A 26,400-nucleotide genomic window follows, 5' to 3' on the forward strand; every position below is an offset into this window, starting at 1 on the left:
CTGATAATGCAGCTAAGTCAGCAGCTCTGTCGAAAGGGGGGATGCAGGTGTCATTGTTCCCACTAAGGAAAAATAATTGCTCAGACCCGCCACCCACTATTAATGACGTGCTGGCCTTTCAGACACAGGCCAGTACGGAGGAGGTGGTGACCTGGACGAAGGATCAATGTTATAAAAATCCAGAAGGAATATGGGTTCACCATGACGGCCGCGTGGTGGCCCCTAGATCCTTACTTCCATGGATTGCCCGATGTGTTCATACATTCACACATGCAGGCAAAGGGGGATTGGCAGATTATATTTTGGCAACTTGGTATGCACCAGGTATTTCGGCAATTGCAAAACAAATCTGTGAAAATTGTGTTACCTGTCAGACAATGAATCCGGGTAAGACGGAAAAAGTAGAATCTGCCTCCCACCCAAATCCAATCGGGCCTTTTGTACATTTACAAATGGATTTTGTTGAATTACCTATGTGTATGGGATTCAAGTATGTATTAGTTATTGTAGATGTGTTCTCTAGATGGATTGAAGCCTTTCCATGTAAAAAGGCCGATGCCACTACTGTTGCTAAATGTTTGTTAAAAGAAATTGTACCACGCTTCGGAATCCCTGCTAAGCTTTCCAGTGATAACGGGTCACATTTCACGGGAACTGTCATAAGAGAAATGTGTAAAGCTTTACAGATTAATCAACGTTTTCATTGCAGTTATCATCCACAATCAGCTGGACTTGTTGAAAGATATAATGGAATGCTTAAAAATAAGCTGGCAAAACTATGCAATGACACTGGACTGAAATGGACAGAACTGCTGCCCTTAGCTTTGATGGTAATGCGATCTGCAACCAACAGAACAACAGGCTTGTCACCACATGAGATAGTTATGGGACGTCCCCAACGACTACCTTTTACAGCACCATTTACTGCAAAACAGATGGACATCCACAAAATGGAGGAAAATATGTTGAATTATTGTATTGCACTAACCAAATGTATTTCCAGCTTTCATTCACAGGTAAAGGAAGCCCAAGTCAAGCCAGCGGAAGGGAAGTGTCATAACCTGGAGCCAGGGGAATTCGTTTACATCAAGATTTTTAAAAGGAAAAGCAGTCTACAGCCAAGATTCGAAGGACCATACCAGGTCTTGCTGGCGACCAATACTGCAATCAAGGTAAAGGAAAGACCAACATGGATCCACGCATCCCATTGCAAACGGGCACCCGACCAGGAGGAAGGGACGAAGGAATCAGAGGAACAGAAAAAGGAAGACTGAATAAAGAACTGTATGGACTATGGGGACTGATGGTGCTGGGATTGACAGGGTTTTACTTCACATTATTGATTACACCAGGGGTACAGACCCACCAGCGAAGGGAATTGCACGTAAACGTATTTATGGCACTGAGTTATAGGTATGCTCAAGAAAGAAACTTGTCGAGTTGTTGGATATGTTCCCATGTACCTGTCCACTCCAGGGGGGTATTCCCCTGAGATCTGTCCCCTTTAACGAATCAGAAATGGTAGAATGGTTGACAGTGCAAAACAGGACAAAACTAACTAAGGGGCCAGAAACAAAGGAGCAAACAGAATGGAGGTCGGCAGGGTATAATCTTACAGCCTTCCAGGGATGGTACCAGCCCAATTATGATAATAACCATCAGCCTCCCTTCCTAAGCATTACTCCCAGAATAGGAAATCCTGAGGGTATAATATGCCTAGTGAGTAATGAAACTAAAAGAAATGGAAATGGAGAGACTGTACAAGATCAGAATGGATTGAGTTGTCCTTGTGAAGGACAAAATGGGGGAATGTGGAAATGTATTTTTATCTAAGCTGATACCATACGGTATTTGTGTGCCTTTTGATTAAAATGGAGTCCTGGCCCTTCCAGAACTTTCTGCATTTTAGCAGCCAGCTTATTATGAACAGCTAAACCTGCTGTTAGATGGCTGATGGTTATCAGACAGCTAGGAGACAAGTCATGCTGAGACAAGTAACCCCCCCATGGTGCTCTCCTATTGTCTACACTACAGGAGTTCCATGTCACCCCACCCTTATCTTCTAGCCATTATCTCTTTCCTTTACCTCATCCATTTGAAGCAAACAGGTAAACTGACCAGGAAATGGGATAATCCTGATACAATACAAGACAGGTACATAGCCCATTACCTATGACTCATGGAGTAATGGCCGTTTGGCTTTCTGATAACCCTGACAAAAGGAAATATGTTGACACCATTTCAGTCCAGGATATAGTAATTAACTCTTTATCTGTATTCACTGACTGTGAGACAGAGCAATACACAGGGAGAGGCCAGAACTTGGGTTTTACTGTATAAATATCTTGTGAAGCTGTACCATTGGGGAGGTTTCATTTTAGCCCTTGACTGAGTGAAACTTACCCCTTGTGAGCAAGTAAATTAAAAGGGAAACTTCCATCGGAGCTGTAAGTGTCGGAGTCATTCTTTTCGGAGGTCGAGATTTCGACACTCGTCTCGTGTTTTAAGCTCCCAGCTTAAGGTCTGTTCTCTCTCGTCTCCTGCTTTAAGCTCCTAGCTTGAGGTCTTGTCTCTCTCGTGTCCTGCTTTAAGCTCCTAGTTTAAGGTCTCGTCTCTCTCGTGTCCTGCTTTAAGCTCCTAGCTTCACGTTTGGTCTTTCTCGTGTCCTGCTTTAAGCTCCCAGTTTAAGGTCCGGTCTTTCTCCTCTCCTGATTTTAGCTCCTAGCTTAAGGTCTGGTCTCTCTCGTGTCCTGATTTAAGCTCCCAGTTTAAGGTCTGGTCTCTCTCGTCTCCTGCTTTAAGCTCCTAGCTTAAGGTCTAGTCTCTCTTGTGTCCTGCTTTAAGCTCCTAGTTTAAGGTCCGCTCTCTCTCGTCTCCTGCTTTAAGCTCCTAGCTTAAGGTCTGGTCTCTCTCGTCTCCTGATTTAAGCTCCCAGTTTAAGGTCTGGTCTCTCTCGTCTCCTGCTTTAAGCTCCCAGTTTAAGGTCTAGTCTCTCTCGTGTCCTGCTTTAAGTTCCTAGCTTCAGGTCGAGTCTCTCTCGTGTCCTGCTTTAAGCTCCTAGCTTAAGGTCTGGTCTCTCTCGTCTCCTGCTTTAAGCTCCCAGCTTCAGGTCTGGTGTCTCTCGTCTCCTGATTTAAGTTACCAGTTTAAGGTCTGTACTCTCTCGTGTTCTGCTTTAAGCTCCTAGCTTAAGGTCTGGTCTCTCTCGTCTCCTACTTTAAGCTCCTAGCTTCAGGACTGGTCTCTCTCGTGTCATGCTTCAAGCTCCCAGTTTAAGGTCTAGTCTCTCTCGTGTCCTGCTTTAAGTTCCTAGCTTCAGGTCGAGTCTCTCTCGTGTCCTGCTTTAAGTTCCTAGCTTAAGGTCGGGTCTCTCTCGTCTCCTGCTTTAAGCTCCCAGCTTCAGGTCTGGTCTCTCTCGTCTCCTGATTTAAGTTACCAGTTTAAGGTCTGTACTCTCTCGTGTCCTGCTTTAAGCTCCTAGCTTCAGGTCGAGTCTCTCTCGTGTCCTGTTTTAAGCTCCAAGCTTAAGGTCTGGTCTCTCGTGTCCTGCTTTATGATCCCAGCTTAAGGTCTGGTCTCTCTCCGCTCCTGATTTAAGCACCTAGCTTAAGGTTTGGTCTCTCTCGTGTCCTGATTTAAGCTCCAGTTTAAGGTCCGCTCTCTCTCATGTCCTGCTTTAAGCTCCCAGTTTAAGGTCTAGTCTCTCTCGTGTCCTGCTTTAAGCTCCTAGCTTCACGTTTGGTCTTTCTCGTGTCCTGCTTTAAGCTCCCAGTTTAAGGTCCGGTCTCTCTCCTCTCCTGATTTTAGCACCTAGCTTAAGTCTGGTCTCTCTCGTCTCCTGCTTAAAGCTCCTAGCTTAAGGTCTGGTCTCTCTCGTCTCCTGTTTTAAGCTCCCAGCTTAAGGTCTGTTCTCTCTCGTCTCCTGCTTTAAGCTCCTAGCTTGAGGTCTTGTCTCTCTCGTGTCCTGGTTTAAGCTCCTAGTTTAAGGTCTCGTCTCTCTCGTGTCCTGCTTTAAGCTCCTAGCTTCACGTTTGGTCTTTCTCGTGTCCTGCTTTAAGCTCCCAGTTTAAGGTCTGGTCTCTCTCCTCTCCTGATTTTAGCTCCTAGCTTAAGGTCTGGTCTCTCTCGTCTCCTGATTTAAGCTCCCAATTTAAGGTCTGGTCTCTCTCGTCTCCTGCTTTAAGCTCCTAGCTTAAGGTCTAGTCTCTCTTTTGTCCTGCTTTAAGCTCTTAGTTTAAGGTCTGCTCTCTCTCGTCTCCTGCTTTAAGCTCCTAGCTTAAGGTCTGGTCTCTCTCGTCTCCTGATTTAAGCTCCCAGTTTAAGGTCTGGTCTCTCTCGTCTCCTGCTTTAAGCTCCCAGTTTAAGGTCTGGTCTCTCTCGTGTCCTGCTTTAAGTTCCTAGCTTCAGGTCGAGTCTCTCTCGTGTCCTGCTTTAAGCTCCTAGCTTAAGGTCTGGTCTCTCTCGTCTCCTGCTTTAAGCTCCCAGCTTCAGGTCTGGTGTCTCTCGTCTCCTGATTTAAGTTACCAGTTTAAGGTCTGTACTCTCTCGTGTTCTGCTTTAAGCTCCTAGCTTAAGGTCTAGTCTCCCTCGTGTCCTGCTTTAAGCTCCCAGTTTAAGGTCTGGTCTATCTCGCGTCCTGCTTTAAGCTCCCAGTTTAAGGTCCACTCTCTCTCGTCTCCTGCTTTAAACTCCCAGTTTAAGGTCCGGTCTCTCTCGTGTCCTGCTTTAAGCTCCCAGTTTCAAGTCTGGTCTCTCTCGTCTCCTACTTTAAGCTCCTAGCTTCAGGTCTGGTCTCTCTCGTGTCATGCTTCAAGCTCCCAATTTAAGGTCTAGTCTCTCTCGTGTCCTGCTTTAAGTTCCTAGCTTCAGGTCGAGTCTCTCTCGTGTCCTGCTTTAAGCTCCTAGCTTAAGGTCTGGTCTCTCTCGTCTCCTGCTTTAAGCTCCCAGCTTCAGGTCTGGTGTCTCTCGTCTCCTGATTTAAGTTACCAGTTTATGGTCTGTACTCTCTCGTGTCCTGCTTTAAGCTCCTAGCTTAAGGTCTAGTCTCTCTCGTGTCCTGCTTTAAGCTCCGAGTTTAAGGTCTGGTCTATCTCGCGTCCTGCTTTAAGTTCCCAGTTTAAGGTCCGCTCTCTCTCGTCTCCTGCTTTAAGCTCCCAGTTTAAGTTCCGGTCTCTCTCGTGTCCTGCTTTAAGCTCCCAGTTTCAAGTCTGGTCTCTCACGTCTCCTAATTTAAGCTCCTAGCTTCAGGTCTGGTCTCTCTCGTGTCATGCTTCAAGCTCCTAGCTTAAGGTCTAGTCTCTCTCGTCTCCTGCTTTAAGCTCCTAGCTTCAGGTTTGGTCTTTCTCGTGTCCTGCTTTAAGCTCCCAGTTTAAGGTCCGGTCTCTCTCCTCTCCTGATTTTAGCACCTAGCTTAAGGTCCGGTCTCTCTCCTCTCCTGCTTTAAGCTCCTAGCTTAAGGTCTGGTCTCTCTCGTCTCCTGATTTAAGCTCCTAGCTTAAGGTCTGGTCTCTCTCGTCTCCTGTTTTAAGCTCCCAGTTTAAGCTCTGATCTCTCTCGTGTCCTGCTTTAAGCTCCTAGCTTAAGGTCTGGTCTCTCTCGTGTCCTGCTTTAAGCTCCCAGTTGAAGGTCTGGTCTCTCTCGTCTCCTGATTTAAGTTCCTAGTTTAAGGTCCGCTCTCTCTCGTGTCCTGCTTTAAGCTCCCAGTTTAAGGTCTGGTCTCTCTCGTCTCCTGCTTTTAGCTCCCAGCTTCAGGTCTGGTCTCTCTCGTGTCCTGCTTTAAGCTCCCAGTTTAAGGTCCGGTCTCTCTCGTGTCCTGCTTTAAGCTCCCAGTTTACGGTCCGGTCTCTCTCGTGTCCTGCTTTAAGCTCCCAGTTTCAAGTCTGGTCTCTCACGTCTCCTACTTTAAGCTCCTAGCTTCAGGTCTGGTCTCTCTCGTGTCATGCTTCAAGCTCCTAGCTTAAGGTCTAGTCTCTCTCGTCTCCTGCTTTAAGCTCCTAGCTTCAGGTTTGGTCTTTCTCGTGTCCTGCTTTAAGCTCCCAGTTTAAGGTCCGGTCTCTCTCCTCTCCTGATTTTAGCACCTAGCTTAAGGTCTGGTCTCTCTCGTCTCCTGCTTTAAGCTCCTAGCTTAAGGTCTGGTCTCTCTCGTGTCCTGTTTTAAGCTCCCAGTTTAAGGTCTGATCTCTCTCATGTCCTGCTTTAAGCTCCTAGCTTAAGGTCTGGTCTCTCTCGTGTCCTGCTTTAAGCTCCCAGTTGAAGGTCTGGTCTCTCTCGTCTCCTGATTTAAGTTCCTAGTTTAAGGTCCGCTCTCTCTCGTGTCCTGCTTTAAGCTCTTAGCTTCAGGTCGAGTCTCTCTCGTGTCCTGTTTTAAGCTCCAAGCTTAAGGTCTGGTCTCTCGTGTCCTGCTTTATGATCCCATACTTAAGGTCTGGTCTCTCTCCTCTCCTGATTTAAGCTACTAGCTTAAGGTCTGGTCTCTCTCGTGTCCTGATTTAAGCTCCCAGTTTAAGGTCCGCTCTCTCTCATGGCCTGCTTTAAGCTCCCAGTTTAAGGTCTAGTCTCTCTCGTGTCCTGCTTTTAGCTCCAAGCTTCACGTTTGATCTTTCTCGTGTCCTGCTTTAAGCTCCCAGTTTAAGGTCCGGTCTCTCTCCTCTCCTGATTTTAGCACCTAGCTTAAGTCTGGTCTCTCTCGTCTCCTGCTTTAAGCTCCTAGCTTAAGGTCTGGTCTCTCTCGTCTCCAGTTTTAAGCTCCCAGCTTAAGGTCTGATCTCTCTCGTCTCCTGCTTTAAGCTAAGGTCTGTACTCTCTCGTGTCCTGCTTTAAGCTCCTAGCTTAAGGTCTAGTCTCTCTCGTGTCCTGCTTTAAGCTCCCAGTTTAAGGTCTGGTCTATCTCGTGTCCTGCTTTAAATTCCCAGTTTAAGGTCAGCTCTGTCTCGTCTCCTGCTTTAAGCTCCCAGTTTAAGGTCCGATCTCTCTCGTGTCCTGCTTTAAGCTCCCAGTTTCAAGTCTGGTCTCTCTCCTCTCCTACTTTAAGCTCCTAGCTTCAGGTCTGGTCTCTCTCGTGTCCTGCTTCAAGCTCCTAGCTTAAGGTCTAGTCTCTCTCGTCTCCTGCTTTAAGCTCCTAGCTTCAGGTTTGGTCTTTCACGTGTCCTGCTTTAAGCTCCCAGTTTAAGGTCCGGTCTCTCTCCTCTCCTGATTTTAGCACCTAGCTTAAGGTCTGGTCTCTCTCCTCTCCTGCTTTAAGCTCCTAGCTTAAGGTCTGGTCTCTCTCGTCTCCTGCTTTAAGCTCCTAGCTTAAGGTCTGGTCTCTCTCGTCTCCTGTTTTAAGCTTCCAGTTTAAGGTCCGCTCTCTCTCGTGTCCTGCTTTAAGCTCCTAGATTAAGGTCTGGTCTCTCTCGTGTCCTGCTTTAAGCTCCCAGTTGAAGGTCTGGTCTCTCTCGTCTCCTGATTTAAGTTCCTAGTTTAAGGTCCGCTCTCTCTCGTGTCCTGCTTTAAGCTCCCAGTTTAAGGTCTGGTCTCTCTCGTCTCCTGCTTTAAGCTCCTAGCTTCAGGTCTGGTCTCTCTCGTGTCCTGCATTAAGCTCCCAGTTTAAGGTCCGGTCTCTCTCGTGTCCTGCTTTAAGCTCCCAGTTTAAGGTCCGGTCTCTCTCGTCTCCTGCTTTAAGCTCCCAGTTTAAGGTCCGCTCTCTCTCGTGTCCTGCTTTAAGCTCCCAGTTTAAGGTCCGGTCTCTCTCGTGTCCTGCTTTTAGCTCCCAGTTTAAGGTCTGGTCTCTCTCGTGTCCTGCTTTAAGCTCCCAGTTTAAGGTCTGGTCTCTCTCGTCTCCTGATTTAAGTTCCCAGTTTAAGGTCTGGCCTCTCTCGTCTCCTGCTTTAAGCTCCCAGCTTCTGGTCTGGTGTCTCTCGTCTCCTGATTTAAGTTACCAGTTTAAGGTCTGTACTCTCTCGTGTCCTGCTTTAAGCTCCTAGCTTAAGGTCTAGTCTCTCTCGTGTCCCGCTTTAAGCTCCCAGTTTAAGGTCTGGTCTATCTCGCGTCCTGCTTTAAGCTCCCAGTTTAAGGTCCGCTCTCTCTCGTCTCCTGCTTTAAGCTCCCAGTTTAAGGTCCGGTTTCTCTCGTGTCCTGCTTTAAGCTCCCAGTTTCAAGTCTGGTCTCTCTCGTCTCCTACTTTAAGCTCCTAGCTTCAGGTCTGGTCTCTCTCGTGTCATGCTTCAAGCTCCCAGTTTAAGGTCTAGTCTCTCTCGTGTCCTGCTTTAAGTTCCTAGCTTCAGGTCGAGTCTCTCTCGTGTCCTGCTTTAAGTTCCCAACTTAAGGTCTGGTCTCTCTCGTCTCCTGCTTTAAGCTCCCAGCTTCAGGTCTGGTCTCTCTCGTCTCCTGATTTAAGTTACCAGTTTAAGGTCTGTACTCTCTCGTGTCCTGCTTTAAGCTCCTAGCTTCAGGTCGAGTCTCTCTCGTGTCCTGTTTTAAGCTCCAAGCTTAAGGTCTGGTCTCTCGTGTCCTGCTTTATGATCCCAGCTTAAGGTCTGGTCTCTCTCCTCTCCTGATTTAAGCACCTAGCTTAAGGTTTGGTCTCTCTCGTGTCCTGATTTAAGCTCCAGGTTAAGGTCCGCTCTCTCTCATGTCCTGCTTTAAGCTCCCAGTTTAAGGTCTAGTCTCTCTCGTGTCCTGCTTTAAGCTCCTAGCTTCACGTTTGGTCTTTCTCGTGTCCTGCTTTAAGCTCCCAGTTTAAGGTCCGGTCTCTCTCCTCGCCTGATTTTAGCACCTAGCTTAAGTCTGGTCTCTCTCGTCTTCTGCTTTAAGCTCCTAGCTTAAGGTCTGGTCTCTCTCGTCTCTTGTTTTAAGCTCCCAGCTTAAGGTCTGTTCTCTCTCGTCTCCTGCTTTAAGCTCCTAGCTTGAGGTCTTGTCTCTCTCGTGTCCTGCTTTAAGCTCCTAGTTTAAGGTCTCGTCTCTCTCGTGTCCTGCTTTAAGCTCCTAGCTTCACGTTTGGTCTTTCTCGTGTCCTGCTTTAAGCTCCCAGTTTAAGGTCCGGTCTCTCTCCTCTCCTGATTTTAGCTCCTAGCTTAAGGTCTGGTCTCTCTCGTCTCCTGATTTAAGCTCCCAGTTTAAGGTCTGGTCTCTCTCGTCTCCTGCTTTAAGCTCCTAGCTTAAGGTCTAGTCTCTCTTGTGTCCTGCTTTAAGCTCCTAGTTTAAGGTCCGCTCTCTCTCGTCTCCTGCTTTAAGCTCCTAGCTTAAGGTCTGGTCTCTCTCGTCTCCTGATTTAAGCTCCCAGTTTAAGGTCTGGTCTCTCTCGTCTCCTGCTTTAAGCTCCCAGTTTAAGGTCTAGTCTCTCTCGTGTCCTGCTTTAAGTTCCTAGCTTCAGGTCGAGTCTCTCTCGTGTCCTGCTTTAAGCTCCTAGCTTAAGGTCTGGTCTCTCTCGTCTCCTGCTTTAAGCTCCCAGCTTCAGGTCTGGTGTCTCTCGTCTCCTGATTTAAGTTACCAGTTTAAGGTCTGTACTCTCTCGTGTTCTGCTTTAAGCTCCTAGCTTAAGGTCTGGTCTCTCTCGTCTCCTACTTTAAGCTCCTAGCTTCAGGACTGGTCTCTCTCATGTCATGCTTCAAGCTCCCAGTTTAAGGTCTAGTCTCTCTCGTGTCCTGCTTTAAGTTCCTAGCTTCAGGTCGAGTCTCTCTCGTGTCCTGCTTTAAGTTCCTAGCTTAAGGTCTGGTCTCTCTCGTCTCCTGCTTTAAGCTCCCAGCTTCAGGTCTGGTCTCTCTCGTCTCCTGATTTAAGTTACCAGTTTAAGGTCTGTACTCTCTCGTGTCCTGCTTTAAGCTCCTAGCTTCAGGAGAAGTCTCTCTCGTGTCCTATTTTAAGCTCCAAGCTTAAGGTCTGGTCTCTCGTGTCCTGCTTTATGATCCCAGCTTAAGGTCTGGTCTCTCTCCGCTCCTGATTTAAGCACCTAGCTTAAGGTTTGGTCTCTCTCGTGTCCTGATTTAAGCTCCAGTTTAAGGTCCGCTCTCTCTCATGTCCTGCTTTAAGCTCCCAGTTTAAGGTCTAGTCTCTCTCGTGTCCTGCTTTAAGCTCCTAGCTTCACGTTTGGTCTTTCTCGTGTCCTGCTTTAAGCTCCCAGTTTAAGGCCCGGTCTCTCTCCTCTCCTGATTTTAGCACCTAGCTTAAGTCTGGTCTCTCTCGTCTCCTGCTTAAAGCTCCTAGCTTAAGGTCTGGTCTCTCTCGTCTCCTGTTTTAAGCTCCCAGCTTAAGGTCTGTTCTCTCTCGTCTCCTGCTTTAAGCTCCTAGCTTGAGGTCTTGTCTCTCTCGTGTCCTGCTTTAAGCTCCTAGTTTAAGGTCTCGTCTCTCTCGTGTCCTGCTTTAAGCTCCTAGCTTCACGTTTGGTCTTTCTCGTGTCCTGCTTTAAGCTCCCAGTTTAAGGTCCGGTCTCTCTCCTCTCCTGATTTTAGCTCCTAGCTTAAGGTCTGGTCTCTCTCGTCTCCTGATTTAAGCTCCCAATTTAAGGTCTGGTCTCTCTCGTCTCCTGCTTTAAGCTCCTAGCTTAAGGTCTAGTCTCTCTTGTGTCCTGCTTTAAGCTCTTAGTTTAAGGTCCGCTCTCTCTCGTCTCCTGCTTTAAGCTCCTAGCTTAAGGTCTGGTCTCTCTCGTCTCCTGATTTAAGCTCCCAGTTTAAGGTCTGGTCTCTCTCGTCTCCTGCTTTAAGCTCCCAGTTTAAGGTCTAGTCTCTCTCGTGTCCTGCTTTAAGTTCCTAGCTTCAGGTCGAGTCTCTCTCGTGTCCTGCTTTAAGCTCCTAGCTTAAGGTCTGGTCTCTCTCGTCTCCTGCTTTAAGCTCCCAGCTTCAGGTCTGGTGTCTCTCGTCTCCTGATTTAAGTTACCAGTTTAAGGTCTGTACTCTCTCGTGTTCTGCTTTAAGCTCCTAGCTTAAGGTCTGGTCTCTCTCGTCTCCTACTTTAAGCTCCTAGCTTCAGGACTGGTCTCTCTCATGTCATGCTTCAAGCTCCCAGTTTAAGGTCTAGTCTCTCTCGTGTCCTGCTTTAAGTTCCTAGCTTCAGGTCGAGTCTCTCTCGTGTCCTGCTTTAAGTTCCTAGCTTAAGGTCTGGTCTCTCTCGTCTCCTGCTTTAAGCTCCCAGCTTCAGGTCTGGTCTCTCTCGTCTCCTGATTTAAGTTACCAGTTTAAGGTCTGTACTCTCTCGTGTCCTGCTTTAAGCTCCTAGCTTCAGGTCGAGTCTCTCTCGTGTCCTATTTTAAGCTCCAAGCTTAAGGTCTGGTCTCTCGTGTCCTGCTTTATGATCCCAGCTTAAGGTCTGGTCTCTCTCCGCTCCTGATTTAAGCACCTAGCTTAAGGTTTGGTCTCTCTCGTGTCCTGATTTAAGCTCCAGTTTAAGGTCCGCTCTCTCTCATGTCCTGCTTTAAGCTCCCAGTTTAAGGTCTAGTCTCTCTCGTGTCCTGCTTTAAGCTCCTAGCTTCACGTTTGGTCTTTCTCGTGTCCTGCTTTAAGCTCCCAGTTTAAGGCCCGGTCTCTCTCCTCTCCTGATTTTAGCACCTAGCTTAAGTCTGGTCTCTCTCGTCTCCTGCTTAAAGCTCCTAGCTTAAGGTCTGGTCTCTCTCGTCTCCTGTTTTAAGCTCCCAGCTTAAGGTCTGTTCTCTCTCGTCTCCTGCTTTAAGCTCCTAGCTTGAGGTCTTGTCTCTCTCGTGTCCTGGTTTAAGCTCCTAGTTTAAGGTCTCGTCTCTCTCGTGTCCTGCTTTAAGCTCCTAGCTTCACGTTTGGTCTTTCTCGTGTCCTGCTTTAAGCTCCCAGTTTAAGGTCCGGTCTCTCTCCTCTCCTGATTTTAGCTCCTAGCTTAAGGTCTGGTCTCTCTCGTCTCCTGATTTAAGCTCCCAGTTTAAGGTCTGGTCTCTCTCGTCTCCTGCTTTAAGCTCCCAGCTTCAGGTCTGGTGTCTCTCGTCTCCTGATTTAAGTTACCAGTTTAAGGTCCGGTCTCTCTCGTGTCCTGCTTTAAGCTCCCAGTTTAAGCTCTGATCTCTCTCGTGTCCTGCTTTAAGCTCCTAGCTTAAGGTCTGGTCTCTCTCGTGTCCTGCTTTAAGCTCCCAGTTGAAGGTCTGGTCTCTCTCGTCTCCTGATTTAAGTTCCTAGTTTAAGGTCCGCTCTCTCTCGTGTCCTGCTTTAAGCTCCCAGTTTAAGGTCTGGTCTCTCTCGTCTCCTGCTTTTAGCTCCCAGCTTCAGGTCTGGTCTCTCTCGTGTCCTGCTTTAAGCTCCCAGTTTAAGGTCCGGTCTCTCTCGTGTCCTGCTTTAAGCTCCCAGTTTACGGTCCAGTCTCTCTCGTGTCCTGCTTTAAGCTCCCAGTTTCAAGTCTGGTCTCTCACGTCTCCTACTTTAAGCTCCTAGCTTCAGGTCTGGTCTCTCTCGTGTCATGCTTCAAGCTCCTAGCTTAAGTTCTAGTCTCTCTCGTCTCCTGCTTTAAGCTCCTAGCTTCAGGTTTGGTCTTTCTCGTGTCCTGCTTTAAGCTCCCAGTTTAAGGTCCGGTCTCTCTCCTCTCCTGATTTTAGCACCTAGCTTAAGGTCTGGTCTCTCTCGTCTCCTGTTTTAAGCTCCCAGTTTAAGGTCTGATCTCTCTCATGTCCTGCTTTAAGCTCCTAGCTTAAGGTCTGGTCTCTCTCGTGTCCTGCTTTAAGCTCCCAGTTGAAGGTCTGGTCTCTCTCGTCTCCTGATTTAAGTTCCTAGTTTAAGGTCCGCTCTCTCTCGTGTCCTGCTTTAAGCTCTTAGCTTCAGGTCGAGTCTCTCTCGTGTCCTGTTTTAAGCTCCAAGCTTAAGGTCTGGTCTCTCGTGTCCTGCTTTATGATCCCATACTTAAGGTCTGGTCTCTCTCCTCTCCTGATTTAAGCTACTAGCTTAAGGTCTGGTCTCTCTCGTGTCCTGATTTAAGCTCCCAGTTTAAGGTCCGCTCTCTCTCATGGCCTGCTTTAAGCTCCCAGTTTAAGGTCTAGTCTCTCTCGTGTCCTGCTTTTAGCTCCAAGCTTCACGTTTGATCTTTCTCGTGTCCTGCTTTAAGCTCCCAGTTTAAGGTCCGGTCTCTCTCCTCTCCTGATTTTAGCACCTAGCTTAAGTCTGGTCTCTCTCGTCTCCTGCTTTAAGCTCCTAGCTTAAGGTCTGGTCTCTCTCGTCTCCTGTTTTAAGCTCCCAGCTTAAGGTCTGATCTCTCTCGTCTCCTGCTTTAAGCTCCTAGCTTAAGGTCTGTACTCTCTCGTGTCCTGCTTTAAGCTCCTAGCTTAAGGTCTAGTCTCTCTCGTGTCCTGCTTTAAGCTCCCAGTTTAAGGTCTGGTCTATCTCGTGTCCTGCTTTAAATTCCCAGTTTAAGGTCAGCTCTGTCTCGTCTCCTGATTTAAGCTCCCAGTTTAAGGTCCGATCTCTCTCGTGTCCTGCTTTAAGCTCCCAGTTTCAAGTCTGGTCTCTCTCCTCTCCTACTTTAAGCTCCTAGCTTCAGGTCTGGTCTCTCTCGTGTCCTGCTTCAAGCTCCTAGCTTAAGGTCTAGTCTCTCTCGTCTCCTGCTTTAAGCTCCTAGCTTCAGGTTTGGTCTTTCACGTGTCCTGCTTTAAGCTCCCAGTTTAAGGTCCGGTCTCTCTCCTCTCCTGATTTTAGCACCTAGCTTAAGGTCTGGTCTCTCTCCTCTCCTGCTTTAAGCTCCTAGCTTAAGGTCTGGTCTCTCTCGTCTCCTGCTTTAAGCTCCTAGCTTAAGGTCTGGTCTCTCTCGTCTCCTGTTTTAAGCTTCCAGTTTAAGGTCCGCTCTCTCTCGTGTCCTGCTTTAAGCTCCTAGATTAAGGTCTGGTCTCTCTCGTGTCCTGCTTTAAGCTCCCAGTTGAAGGTCTGGTCTCTCTCGTCTCCTGATTTAAGTTCCTAGTTTAAGGTCCGCTCTCTCTCGTGTCCTGCTTTAAGCTCCCAGTTTAAGGTCTGGTCTCTCTCGTCTCCTGCTTTAAGCTCCTAGCTTCAGGTCTGGTCTCTCTCGTGTCCTGCATTAAGCTCCCAGTTTAAGGTCCGGTCTCTCTCGTGTCCTGCTTTAAGCTCCCAGTTTAAGGTCCGGTCTCTCTCGTCTCCTGCTTTAAGCTCCCAGTTTAAGGTCCGCTCTCTCTCGTGTCCTGCTTTAAGCTCCCAGTTTAAGGTCCGGTCTCTCTCGTGTCCTGCTTTTAGCTCCCAGTTTAAGGTCTGGTCTCTCTCGTGTCCTGCTTTAAGCTCCCAGTTTAAGGTCTGGTCTCTCTCGTCTCCTGATTTAAGTTCCCAGTTTAAGGTCTGGCCTCTCTCGTCTCCTGCTTTAAGCTCCCACTTTAAGGTCTGGTCTCTCTCGTCTCCTGATTTAAGTTCCCAGTTTAAGGTCCGGTCTCTCTCGTGTCCAGCTTTAAGCTCCTAGCTTAAGGTCTGGTCTCTCTCGTGTCCTGCTTTAAGCTCCTAGCTTCAGGTTTGGTCTTTCTCGTCTCCTGCTTTAAGCTCCTAGTTTAAGGTCCGGTCTCTCTCTTCTCCTGCTTTAATCTCCTAGCTTAATGACTGGTCTCCCTCGTCTCCTGATTTAAGCTCCTAGTTTAAGGTCGCCTCTCTCTCATGTCCTGCTTTAAACTCCTAGCTTAAGGTCTAGTCTCTCTCGTGTCCTAATTTAAGCTCCTAGTTTAAGGTCTAGTCTCTCTCGTGTCCTAATTTAAGCTCCTAGTTTAAGGTCCGGTCTCTCTCGTGTCCTTCTTTAAGCTACCAGTTTAAGGTCTGGTCTCTCTCGTCTCCTGCTTTAAGCTCCCAGCTTCAGGTCTGGTCTCTCTCGTCTCCTGATTTAAGTTACCAGTTTAAGGTCTGTACTCTCTCGTGTCCTGCTTTAAGCTCCTAGCTTCAGGTCGAGTCTCTCTCGTATCCTGTTTTAAGGTCCAAGCTTAAGGTCTGGTCTCTCGTGTCCTGCTTTATGATCCCAGCTTAAGGTCTGGTCTCTCTCCTCTCCTGATTTAAGCACCTAGCTTAAGGTTTGGTCTCTCTCGTGTCCTGATTTAAGCTCCAGTTTAAGGTCCGCTCTCTCTCATGTCCTGCTTTAAGCTCCCAGTTTAAGGTCTAGTCTCTCTCGTGTCCTGCTTTAAGTTCCTAGCTTCAGGTCGAGTCTCTCTCGTGTCCTGCTTTAAGCTCCTAGCTTAAGGTCTGGTCTCTCTCGTCTCCTGCTTTAAGCTCCCAGCTTCAGGTCTGGTGTCTCTCGTCTCCTGATTTAAGTTACCAGTTTAAGGTCTGTACTCTCTCGTGTCCTGCTTTAAGCTCCTAGCTTAAGGTCTAGTCTCTCTCGTGTCCCGCTTTAAGCTCCCAGTTTAAGGTCTGGTCTATCTCGTCTCCTGATTTAAGCTCCCAGTTTAAGGTCTGGTCTCTCTTGTGTCCTGCTTTAAGCTCCCAGTTTAAGGTCTGGACTCTCTCGTCTCCTGCTTTAAGCTCCCAGTTTATGGTCTAGTCTCTCTCGTGTCCTGCTTTAAGTTCCTAGCTTCAGGTCGAGTCTCTCTCGTGTCCTTCTTTAAGCTCCTAGCTTAAGGTCTGGTCTCTCTCGTCTCCTGCTTTAAGCTCCCAGCTTCAGGTCTGGTCTCTCTCGTCTCCTGATTTAAGTTACCAGTTTAAGGTCTGTACTCTCTCGTGTCCTGCTTTAAGCTCCTAGCTTCAGGTCGAGTCTCTCTCGTGTCCTGTTTTAAGCTCCAAGCTTAAGGTCTGGTCTCTCGTGTCCTGCTTTATGATCCCAGCTTAAGGTCTGGTCTCTCTCCTCTCCTGATTTAAGCACCTAGCTTAAGGTTTGGTCTCTCTCGTGTCCTGATTTAAGCTCCAGTTTAATGCCCGCTCTCTCTCATGTCCTGCTTTAAGCTCCCAGTTTAAGGTCTAGTCTCTCTCGTGTCCTGCTTTAAGTTCCTAGCTTCAGGTCGAGTCTCTCTCGTGTCCTGCTTTAAGCTCCTAGCTTAAGGTCTGGTCTCTCTCGTCTCCTGCTTTAAGCTCCCAGCTTCAGGTCTGGTGTCTCTCGTCTCCTGATTTAAGTTACCAGTTTAAGGTCTGTACTCTCTCGTGTCCTGCTTTAAGCTCCTAGCTTAAGGTCTAGTCTCTCTCGTGTCCCGCTTTAAGCTCCCAGTTTAAGGTCTGGTCTATCTCGCGTCCTGCTTTAAGCTCCCAGTTTAAGGTCCGCTCTCTCTCGTCTCCTGCTTTAAGCTCCCAGTTTAAGGTCCGGTTTCTCTCGTGTCCTGCTTTAAGCTCCCAGTTTCAAGTCTGGTCTCTCTCGTCTCCTACTTTAAGCTCCTAGCTTCAGGTCTGGTCTCTCTCGTGTCATGCTTCAAGCTCCCAGTTTAAGGTCTAGTCTCTCTCGTGTCCTGCTTTAAGTTCCTAGCTTCAGGTCGAGTCTCTCTCGTGTCCTGCTTTAAGTTCCTAGCTTAAGGTCTGGTCTCTCTCGTCTCCTGCTTTAAGCTCCCAGCTTCAGGTCTGGTCTCTCTCGTCTCCTGATTTAAGTTACCAGTTTAAGGTCTGTACTCTCTCGTGTCCTGCTTTAAGCTCCTAGCTTCAGGTCGAGTCTCTCTCGTGTCCTGTTTTAAGCTCCAAGCTTAAGGTCTGGTCTCTCGTGTCCTGCTTTATGATCCCAGCTTAAGGTCTGGTCTCTCTCCTCTCCTGATTTAAGCACCTAGCTTAAGGTTTGGTCTCTCTCGTGTCCTGATTTAAGCTCCAGGTTAAGGTCCGCTCTCTCTCATGTCCTGCTTTAAGCTCCCAGTTTAAGGTCTAGTCTCTCTCGTGTCCTGCTTTAAGCTCCTAGCTTCACGTTTGGTCTTTCTCGTGTCCTGCTTTAAGCTCCCAGTTTAAGGTCCGGTCTCTCTCCTCGCCTGATTTTAGCACCTAGCTTAAGTCTGGTCTCTCTCGTCTCCTGCTTTAAGCTCCTAGCTTAAGGTCTGGTCTCTCTCGTCTCTTGTTTTAAGCTCCCAGCTTAAGGTCTGTTCTCTCTCGTCTCCAGCTTTAAGCTCCTAGCTTGAGGTCTTGTCTCTCTCGTGTCCTGCTTTAAGCTTCTAGTTTAAGGTCTCGTCTCTCTCGTGTCCTGCTTTAAGCTCCTAGCTTCACGTTTGGTCTTTCTCGTGTCCTGCTTTAAGCTCCCAGTTTAAGGTCCGGTCTCTCTCCTCTCCTGATTTTAGCTCCTAGCTTAAGGTCTGGTCTCTCTCGTCTCCTGATTTAAGCTCCCAGTTTAAGGTCTGGTCTCTCTCGTCTCCTGCTTTAAGCTCCTAGCTTAAGGTCTAGTCTCTCTTGTGTCCTGCTTTAAGCTCCTAGTTTAAGGTCCGCTCTCTCTCGTCTCCTGGTTTAAGTTCCTAGCTTAAGGTCTGGTCTCTCTCGTCTCCTGATTTAAGCTCCCAGTTTAAGGTCTGGTCTCTCTCGTCTCCTGCTTTAAGCTCCCAGTTTAAGGTCTAGTCTCTCTCGTGTCCTGCTTTAAGTTCCTAGCTTCAGGTCGAGTCTCTCTCGTGTTCTGCTTTAAGCTCCTAGCTTAAGGTCTGGTCTCTCTCGTCTCCTGCTTTAAGCTCCCAGCTTCAGGTCTGGTGTCTCTCGTCTCCTGATTTAAGTTACCAGTTTAAGGTCTGTACTCTCTCGTGTTCTGCTTTAAGCTCCTAGCTTAAGGTCTGGTCTCTCTCGTCTCCTACTTTAAGCTCCTAGCTTCAGGACTGGTCTCTCTCATGTCATGCTTCAAGCTCCCAGTTTAAGGTCTAGTCTCTCTCGTGTCCTGCTTTAAGTTCCTAGCTTCAGGTCGAGTCTCTCTCGTGTCCTGCTTTAAGTTCCTAGCTTAAGGTCTGGTCTCTCTCGTCTCCTGCTTTAAGCTCCCAGCTTCAGGTCTGGTCTCTCTCGACTCCTGATTTAAGTTACCAGTTTAAGGTCTGTACTCTCTCGTGTCCTGCTTTAAGCTCCTAGCTTCAGGTCGAGTCTCTCTCGTGTCCTGTTTTAAGCTCCAAGCTTAAGGTCTGGTCGCTCGTGTCCTGCTTTATGATCCCAGCTTAAGGTCTGGTCTCTCTCCGCTCCTGATTTAAGCACCTAGCTTAAGGTTTGGTCTCTCTCGTGTCCTGATTTAAGCTCCAGTTTAAGGTCCGCTCTCTCTCATGTCCTGCTTTAAGCTCCCAGTTTAAGGTCTAGTCTCTCTCGTGTCCTGCTTTAAGCTCCTAGCTTCACGTTTGGTCTTTCTCGTGTCCTGCTTTAAGCTCCCAGTTTAAGGTCCGGTCTCTCTCCTCTCCTGATTTTAGCACCTAGCTTAAGTCTGGTCTCTCTCGTCTCCTGCTTAAAGCTCCTAGCTTAAGGTCTGGTCTCTCTCGTCTCCTGTTTTAAGCTCCCAGCTTAAGGTCTGTTCTCTCTCGTCTCCTGCTTTAAGCTCCTAGCTTGAGGTCTTGTCTCTCTCGTGTCCTGGTTTAAGCTCCTAGTTTAAGGTCTCGTCTCTCTCGTGTCCTGCTTTAAGCTCCTAGCTTCACGTTTGGTCTTTCTCGTGTCCTGCTTTATATCCCAGTTTAAGGTCCGGTCTCTCTCCTCTCCTGATTTTAGCTCCTAGCTTAAGGTCTGGTCTCTCTCGTCTCCTGATTTAAGCTCCCAGTTTAAGGTCTGGTCTCTCTCGTCTCCTGCTTTAAGCTCCTAGCTTAAGGTCTAGTCTCTCTTTTGTCCTGCTTTAAGCTCTTAGTTTAAGGTCTGCTCTCTCTCGTCTCCTGCTTTAAGCTCCTAGCTTAAGGTCTGGTCTCTCTCGTCTCCTGATTTAAGCTCCCAGTTTAAGGTCTGGTCTCTCTCGTCTCCTGCTTTAAGCTCCCAGTTTAAGGTCTAGTCTCTCTCGTGTCCTGCTTTAAGTTCCTAGCTTCAGGTCGAGTCTCTCTCGTGTCCTGCTTTAAGCTCCTAGCTTAAGGGCTGGTCTCTCTCGTCTCCTGCTTTAAGCTCCCAGCTTCAGGTCTGGTGTCTCTCGTCTCCTGATGTAAGTTACCAGTTTAAGGTCTGTACTCTCTCGTGTTCTGCTTTAAGCTCCTAGCTTAAGGTCTAGTCTCTCTCGTGTCCTGCTTTAAGCTCCCAGTTTAATGTCTGGTCTATCTCGCGTCCTGCTTTAAGCTCCCAGTTTAAGGTCCGCTCTCTCTCGTGTCCTGCTTTAAGCTCCCGGTTTAAGGTCCGGTCTCTCTCGTGTCCTGCTTTAAGCTCCCAGTTTCAAGTCTGGTCTCTCTCGTCTCCTACTTTAAGCTCCTAGCTTCAGGTCTGGTCTCTCTCGTGTCATGCTTCAAGCTCCCAGTTTAAGGTCTAGTCTCTCTCGTGTCCTGCTTTAAGTTCCTAGCTTCAGGTCGAGTCTCTCTCGTGTCCTGCTTTAAGCTCCTAGCTTAAGGTCTGGTCTCTCTCGTCTCCTGCTTTAAGCTCTCAGCTTCAGGTCTGATGTCTCTCGTCTCCTGATTTAAGTTACCAGTTTAAGGTCTGTACTCTCTCGTGTCCTGCTTTAAGCTCCTAGCTTAAGGTCTAGTCTCTCTCGTGTCCTGCTTTAACCTCCGAGTTTAAGGTCTGGTCTATCTCGCGTCCTGCTTTAAGTTCCCAGTTTAAGGTCCGCTCTCTCTCGTCTCCTGCTTTAAGCTCCCAGTTTAAGGTCCGGTCTCTCTCGTGTCCTGCTTTAAGCTCCCAGTTTCAAGTCTGGTCTCTCACGTCTCCTAATTTAAGCTCCTAGCTTCAGGTCTGGTCTCTCTTGTGTCATGCTTCAAGCTCCTAGCTTAAGGTCTAGTCTCTCTCGTCTCCTGCTTTAAGCTCCTAGCTTCAGGTTTGGTCTTTCTCGTGTCCTGCTTTAAGCTCCCAGTTTAAGGTCCGGTCTCTCGACTCTCCTGATTTTAGCACCTAGCTTAAGGTCCGGTCTCACTCCTCTCCTGCTTTAAGCTCCTAGCTTAAGGTCTGGTCTCTCTCGTCTCCTGATTTAAGCTCCTAGCTTAAGGTCTGGTCTCTCTCGTCTCCTGTTTTAAGCTCGCAGTTTAAGCTCTGATCTCTCTCGTGTCCTGCTTTAAGCTCCTAGCTTAAGGTCTGGTCTCTCTCGTGTCCTGCTTTAAGCTCCCAGTTGAAGGTCTGGTCTCTCTCGTCTCCTGATTTAAGTTCCTAGTTTAAGGTCCGCTCTCTCTCGTGTCCTGCTTTAAGCTCCCAGTTTAAGGTCTGGTCTCTCTCGTCTCCTGCTTTTAGCTCCCAGCTTCAGGTCTGGTCTCTCTCGTGTCCTGCTTTAAGCTCCCAGTTTAAGGTCCGGTCTCTCTCGTGTCCTGCTTTAAGCTCCCAGTTTACGGTCCGGTCTCTCTCGTGTCCTGCTTTAAGCTCCCAGTTTAAGGTCCGCTCTCTCTCGTGTCCTGCTTTAAGCTCCCAGTTTAAGGTCCGGTTTCTCTCGTGTCCTGCTTTAAGCTTCCAGTTTAAGGTCCGGTCTCTCTCGTGTCCTGATTTAAACTCCCAATTTAAGGTCTGGTCTCTCTCGTCTCCTGATTTAAGTTCCCAGTTTAAGGTCTGGTCTCTCTCGTCTCCTGCTTTAAGCTCCCAGTTTAAGGTCTAGTCTCTCTCGTCTCCTGCTTTAAGCTCCTAGCTTCAGGTTTGGTCTTTCTCGTGTCCTGCTTTAAGCTCCCAGTTTAAGGTCCGGTCTCTCGACTCTCCTGATTTTAGCACCTAGCTTAAGGTCCGGTCTCACTCCTCTCCTGCTTTAAGCTCCTAGCTTAAGGTCTGGTCTCTCTCGTCTCCTGATTTAAGCTCCTAGCTTAAGGTCTGGTCTCTCTCGTCTCCTGTTTTAAGCTCGCAGTTTAAGCTCTGATCTCTCTCGTGTCCTGCTTTAAGCTCCTAGCTTAAGGTCTGGTCTCTCTCGTGTCCTGCTTTAAGCTCCCAGTTGAAGGTCTGGTCTCTCTCGTCTCCTGATTTAAGTTCCTAGTTTAAGGTCCGCTCTCTCTCGTGTCCTGCTTTAAGCTCCCAGTTTAAGGTCTGGTCTCTCTCGTCTCCTGCTTTTAGCTCCCAGCTTCAGGTCTGGTCTCTCTCGTGTCCTGCTTTAAGCTCCCAGTTTAAGGTCCGGTCTCTCTCGTGTCCTGCTTTAAGCTCCCAGTTTACGGTCCGGTCTCTCTCGTGTCCTGCTTTAAGCTCCCAGTTTAAGGTCCGCTCTCTCTCGTGTCCTGCTTTAAGCTCCCAGTTTAAGGTCCGGTTTCTCTCGTGTCCTGCTTTAAGCTCCCAGTTTAAGGTCCGGTCTCTCTCGTGTCCTGATTTAAGCTCCCAATTTAAGGTCTGGTCTCTCTCGTCTCCTGATTTAAGTTCCCAGTTTAAGGTCTGGTCTCTCTCGTCTCCTGCTTTAAGCTCCCAGTTTAAGGTCTGGTCTCTCTCGTCTCCTGATTTAAGTTGCCAGTTTAAGGTCCGGTCTCTCTCGTGTCCAGCTTTAAGCTCCTAGTTTAAGGTCTAGTCTCTCTCGTGTCCTAATTTAAGCTCCTAGTTTAAGGTCTAGTCTCTCTCGTGTCCTAATTTAAGCTCCCAGTTTAATGTCTGGTCTCTCTCGTCTCCTGCTTTAAGCTCCCTGCTTCAGGTCTGGTCTCTCTCGTCTCTTGACTTAAGTTACCAGTTTAAGGTCTGTTCTCTCTCGTGTCCTGCTTTAAGCTCCTAGCTTAAGGTCTGGTCTCTCTCGTCTCCTGCATGAAGCTCCCAGTTTAAGGTCTGGTCTCTCTCGTCTCCTGCGTTAAGCTCCCAGTTTCAGGTCTGGTCTCGCTCGTGTCCTGCTTTAAGCTCCTAGCTAAAGGTCTGGTCTCTCTCGTGTCCTGATTTAAGCTCCTAGTTTAAGGTCCGCTCTCTCTCGTGTCCTGCTTTAAGCTCCCAGTTTACGGTCTGGTCTCTCTCGTCTCCTGCTTTAAGCTCCTAGCTTAAGGTCTGGTCTCTCTCGTCTCCTGCTTTAAGCTCCCAGCTTCAGGTCTGGTGTCTCTCGTCTCCTGATTTAAGTTACCAGTTTAAGGTCTGTACTCTCTCGTGTCCTGCTTTAAGCTCCTATCTTAAGGTCTAGTCTCTCTCGTGTCCTGCTTTAAGCTCCCAGTTTAAGGTCTGGTCTATCTCGCGTCCTGCTTTCAGCTCCCAGTTTAAGGTCCGCTCTCTCTCGTCTCCTGCTTTAAGCTCCCAGTTTAAGGTCCGGTCTCTCTCGTGTCCTGCTTTAAGCTCCCAGTTTCAAGTCTGGTCTCTCTCGTCTCCTACTTTAAGCTCGTAGCTTCAGGTCTGGTCTCTCTCGTGTCATGCTTCAAGCTCCTAGCTTAAGGTCTAGTCTCTCTCGTCTCCTGCTTTAAGCTCCTATCTTCAGGTTTGGTCTTTCTCGTGTCCTACTTTAAGCTCCCAGTTTAAGGTCCGGTCTCTCTCCTCTCCTGATTTTAGCACCTAGCTTAAGGTCCGGTCTCTCTCCTCTCCTGCTTTAAGCTCCTAGCTTAAGGTCTGGTCTCTCTCGTCTCCTGCTTTAAGCTCCTAGCTTAAGGTCTGGTCTCTCTCGTCTCCTGTTTTAAGCTCCCAGTTTAAGGTCTGATCTCTCTCGTGTCCTGCTTTAAGCTCCTAGCTTAAGGTCTGGTCTCTCTCGTGTCCTGCTTTAAGCTCCCAGTTGAAGGTCTGGTCTCTCTCGTCTCCTGATTTAAGTTCCTAGTTTAAGGTCCGCTCTCTCTCGTGTCCTGCTTTAAGCTCCCAGTTTAAGATCTGGTCTCTCTCGTCTCCTGCTTTTAGCTCCCAGCTTCAGGTCTGGTCTCTCTCGTGTCCTGCTTTAAGCTCCCAGTTTAAGGTCCGGTCTCTCTCGTGTCCTGCTTTAAGCTCCCAGTTTACGGTCCGGTCTCTCTCGTGTCCTGCTTTAAGCTCCCAGTTTAAGGTCCGCTCTCTCTCGTGTCCTGCTTTAAGCTCCCAGTTTAAGGTCCGGTCTCTCTCGTGTCCTGCTTTAAGCTTCCAGTTTAAGGTCCGGTCTCTCTCGTGTCTTGCTTTAAGCTCCCAGTTTAAGGTGTGGTCTCTCTCGTCTCCTGATTTAAGTTCCCAGTTTAAGATCTGGTCTCTCTCGTCTCCTGCTTTAAGCTCCCAGTTTAAGGTCTGGTCTCTCTCGTCTCCTGATTTAAGCTCCCAGTTTCAAGTCTGGTCTCTCTCGTCTCCTACTTTAAGCTCCTAGCTTCAGGTCTGGTCTCTCTCGTGTCATGCTTCAAGCTCCTAGCTTAAGGTCTAGTCTCTCTCGTCTCCTGCTTTAAGCTCCTAGCTTCAGGTTTGGTCTTTCTCGTGTCCTGCTTTAAGCTCCCAGTTTAAGGTCCGGTCTCTCTCCTCTCCTGATTTTAGCACCTAGCTTAAGGTCCGGTCTCTCTCCTCTCCTGCTTTAAGCTCCTAGCTTAAGGTCTGGTCTCTCTCGTCTCCTGCTTTAAGCTCCTAGCTTAAGGTCTGGTCTCTCTCGTCTCCTGTTTTAAGCTCCCAGTTTAAGGTCTGATCTCTCTCGTGTCCTGCTTTAAGCTCCTAGCTTAAGGTCTGGTCTCTCTCATGTCCTGCTTTAAGCTCCCAGTTGAAGGTCTGGTCTCTCTCGTCTCCTGATTTAAGTTCCTAGTTTAAGGTCCGCTCTCTCTCGTGTCCTTCTTTAAGCTCCCAGTTTAAGGTCTGGTCTCTCTCGTCTCCTGCTTTTAGCTCCCAGCTTCAGGTCTGGTCTCTCTCGTGTCCTGCTTTAAGCTCCCAGTTTAAGGTCCGGTCTCTCTCGTGTCCTGCTTTAAGCTCCCAGTTTAAGGTCCGCTCTCTCTCGTGTCCTGCTTTAAGCTCCCAGTTTAAGGTCCGGTCTCTCTCGTGTCCTGCTTTAAACTCCCAGTTTAAGGTCCGGTCTCTCTCGTGTCCTGCTTTAAGCTCCCAGTTTAAGGTCTGGTCTATCTCGCGTCCTGCTTTCAGCTCCCAGTTTAAGGTCCGCTCTCTCTCGTCTCCTGATTTAAGTTCCCAGTTTAAGGTCCGGTCTCTCTCGTGTCCTGCTTTAAGCTCCCAGTTTCAAGTCTGGTCTCTCTCCTCTCCTACTTTAAGCTCCTAGCTTCAGGTCTGGTCTCTCTCGTGTCCTGCTTCAAGCTCCTAGCTTAAGGTCTAGTCTCTCTCGTCTCCTGCTTTAAGCTCCTAGCTTCAGGTTTGGTCTTTCACGTGTCCTGCTTTAAGCTCCCAGTTTAAGGTCCGGTCTCTCTCCTCTCCTGATTTTAGCACCTAGCTTAAGGTCTGGTCTCTCTCCTCTCCTGCTTTAAGCTCCTAGCTTAAGGTCTGGTCTCTCTCGTTTCCTGCTTTAAGCTCCTAGCTTAAGGTCTGGTCTCTCTCGTCTCCTGTTTTAAGCTTCCAGTTTAAGGTCCGCTCTCTCTCGTGTCCTGCTTTAAGCTCCTAGATTAAGGTCTGGTCTCTCTCGTGTCCTGCTTTAAGCTCCCAGTTGAAGGTCTGGTCTCTCTCGTCTCCTGATTTAAGTTCCTAGTTTAAGGTCCGCTCTCTCTCGTGTCCTGCTTTAAGCTCCCAGTTTAAGGTCTGGTCTCTCTCGTCTCCTGCTTTAAGCTCCTAGCTTCAGGTCTGGTCTCTCTCGTGTCCTGCATTAAGCTCCCAGTTAAAGGTCCGGTCTCTCTCGTGTCCTGCTTTAAGCTCCCAGTTTAAGGTCCGGTCTCTCTCGTCTCCTGCTTTAAGCTCCCAGTTTAAGGTCCGCTCTCTCTCGTGTCCTGCTTTAAGCTCCCAGTTTAAGGTCCGGTCTCTCTCGTGTCCTGCTTTTAGCTCCCAGTTTAAGGTCTGGTCTCTCTCGTGTCCAGCTTTAAGCTCCCAGTTTAAGGTCTGGTCTCTCTCGTCTCCTGATTTAAGTTCCCAGTTTAAGGTCTGGCCTCTCTCGTCTCCTGCTTTAAGCTCCCACTTTAAGGTCTGGTCTCTCTCGTCTCCTGATTTAAGTTCCCAGTTTAAGGTCCGGTCTCTCTCGTGTCCAGCTTTAAGCTCCTAGCTTAAGGTCTGGTCTCTCTCGTGTCCTGCTTTAAGCTCCTAGCTTCAGGTTTGGTCTTTCTCGTCTCCTGCTTTAAGCTCCTAGTTTAAGGTCCGGTCTCTCTCTTCTCCTGCTTTAATCTCCTAGCTTAATGACTGGTCTCCCTCGTCTCCTGATTTAAGCTCCTAGTTTAAGGTCGCCTCTCTCTCATGTCCTGCTTTAAACTCCTAGCTTAAGGTCTAGTCTCTCTCGTGTCCTAATTTAAGCTCCTAGTTTAAGGTCTAGTCTCTCTCGTGTCCTAATTTAAGCTCCTAGTTTAAGGTCCGGTCTCTCTCGTGTCCTTCTTTAAGCTACCAGTTTAAGGTCTGGTCTCTCTCGTCTCCTGCTTTAAGCTCCCAGCTTCAGGTCTGGTCTCTCTCGTCTCCTGATTTAAGTTACCAGTTTAAGGTCTGTACTCTCTCGTGTCCTGCTTTAAGCTCCTAGCTTCAGGTCGAGTCTCTCTCGTATCCTGTTTTAAGCTCCAAGCTTAAGGTCTGGTCTCTCGTGTCCTGCTTTATGATCCCAGCTTAAGGTCTGGTCTCTCTCCTCTCCTGATTTAAGCACCTAGCTTAAGGTTTGGTCTCACTCGTGTCCTGATTTAAGCTCCAGTTTAAGGTCCGCTCTCTCTCATGTCCTGCTTTAAGCTCCCAGTTTAAGGTCTAGTCTCTCTCGTGTCCTGCTTTAAGTTCCTAGCTTCAGGTCGAGTCTCTCTCGTGTCCTGCTTTAAGCTCCTAGCTTAAGGTCTGGTCTCTCTCGTCTCCTGCTTTAAGCTCCCAGCTTCAGGTCTGGTGTCTCTCGTCTCCTGATTTAAGTTACCAGTTTAAGGTCTGTACTCTCTCGTGTCCTGCTTTAAGCTCCTAGCTTAAGGTTTAGTCTCTCTCGTGTCCCGCTTTAAGCTCCCAGTTTAAGGTCTGGTCTATCTCGTCTCCTGATTTAAGCTCCCAGTTTAAGGTCTGGTCTCTCTCGTGTCCTGCTTTAAGCTCCCAGTTTAAGGTCTGGACTCTCTCGTCTCCTGCTTTAAGCTCCCAGTTTATGGTCTAGTCTCTCTCGTGTCCTGCTTTAAGTTCCTAGCTTCAGGTCGAGTCTCTCTCGTGTCCTTCTTTAAGCTCCTAGCTTAAGGTCTGGTCTCTCTCCTCTCCTGATTTAAGCACCTAGCTTAAGGTTTGGTCTCTCTCGTGTCCTGATTTAAGCTCCAGTTTAATGCCCGCTCTCTCTCATGTCCTGCTTTAAGCTCCCAGTTTAAGGTCTAGTCTCTCTCGTGTCCTGCTTTAAGTTCCTAGCTTCAGGTCGAGTCTCTCTCGTGTCCTGCTTTAAGCTCCTAGCTTAAGGTCTGGTCTCTCTCGTCTCCTGCTTTAAGCTCCCAGCTTCAGGTCTGGTGTCTCTCGTCTCCTGATTTAAGTTACCAGTTTAAGGTCTGTACTCTCTCGTGTCCTGCTTTAAGCTCCTAGCTTAAGGTCTAGTCTCTCTCGTGTCCCGCTTTAA

The sequence above is a fragment of the Pristiophorus japonicus genome, chromosome Y, assembly GCF_044704955.1.
Source record: "Pristiophorus japonicus isolate sPriJap1 chromosome Y, sPriJap1.hap1, whole genome shotgun sequence".
In the NCBI taxonomy this organism is placed as follows: Eukaryota; Metazoa; Chordata; class Chondrichthyes; family Pristiophoridae; genus Pristiophorus; species Pristiophorus japonicus.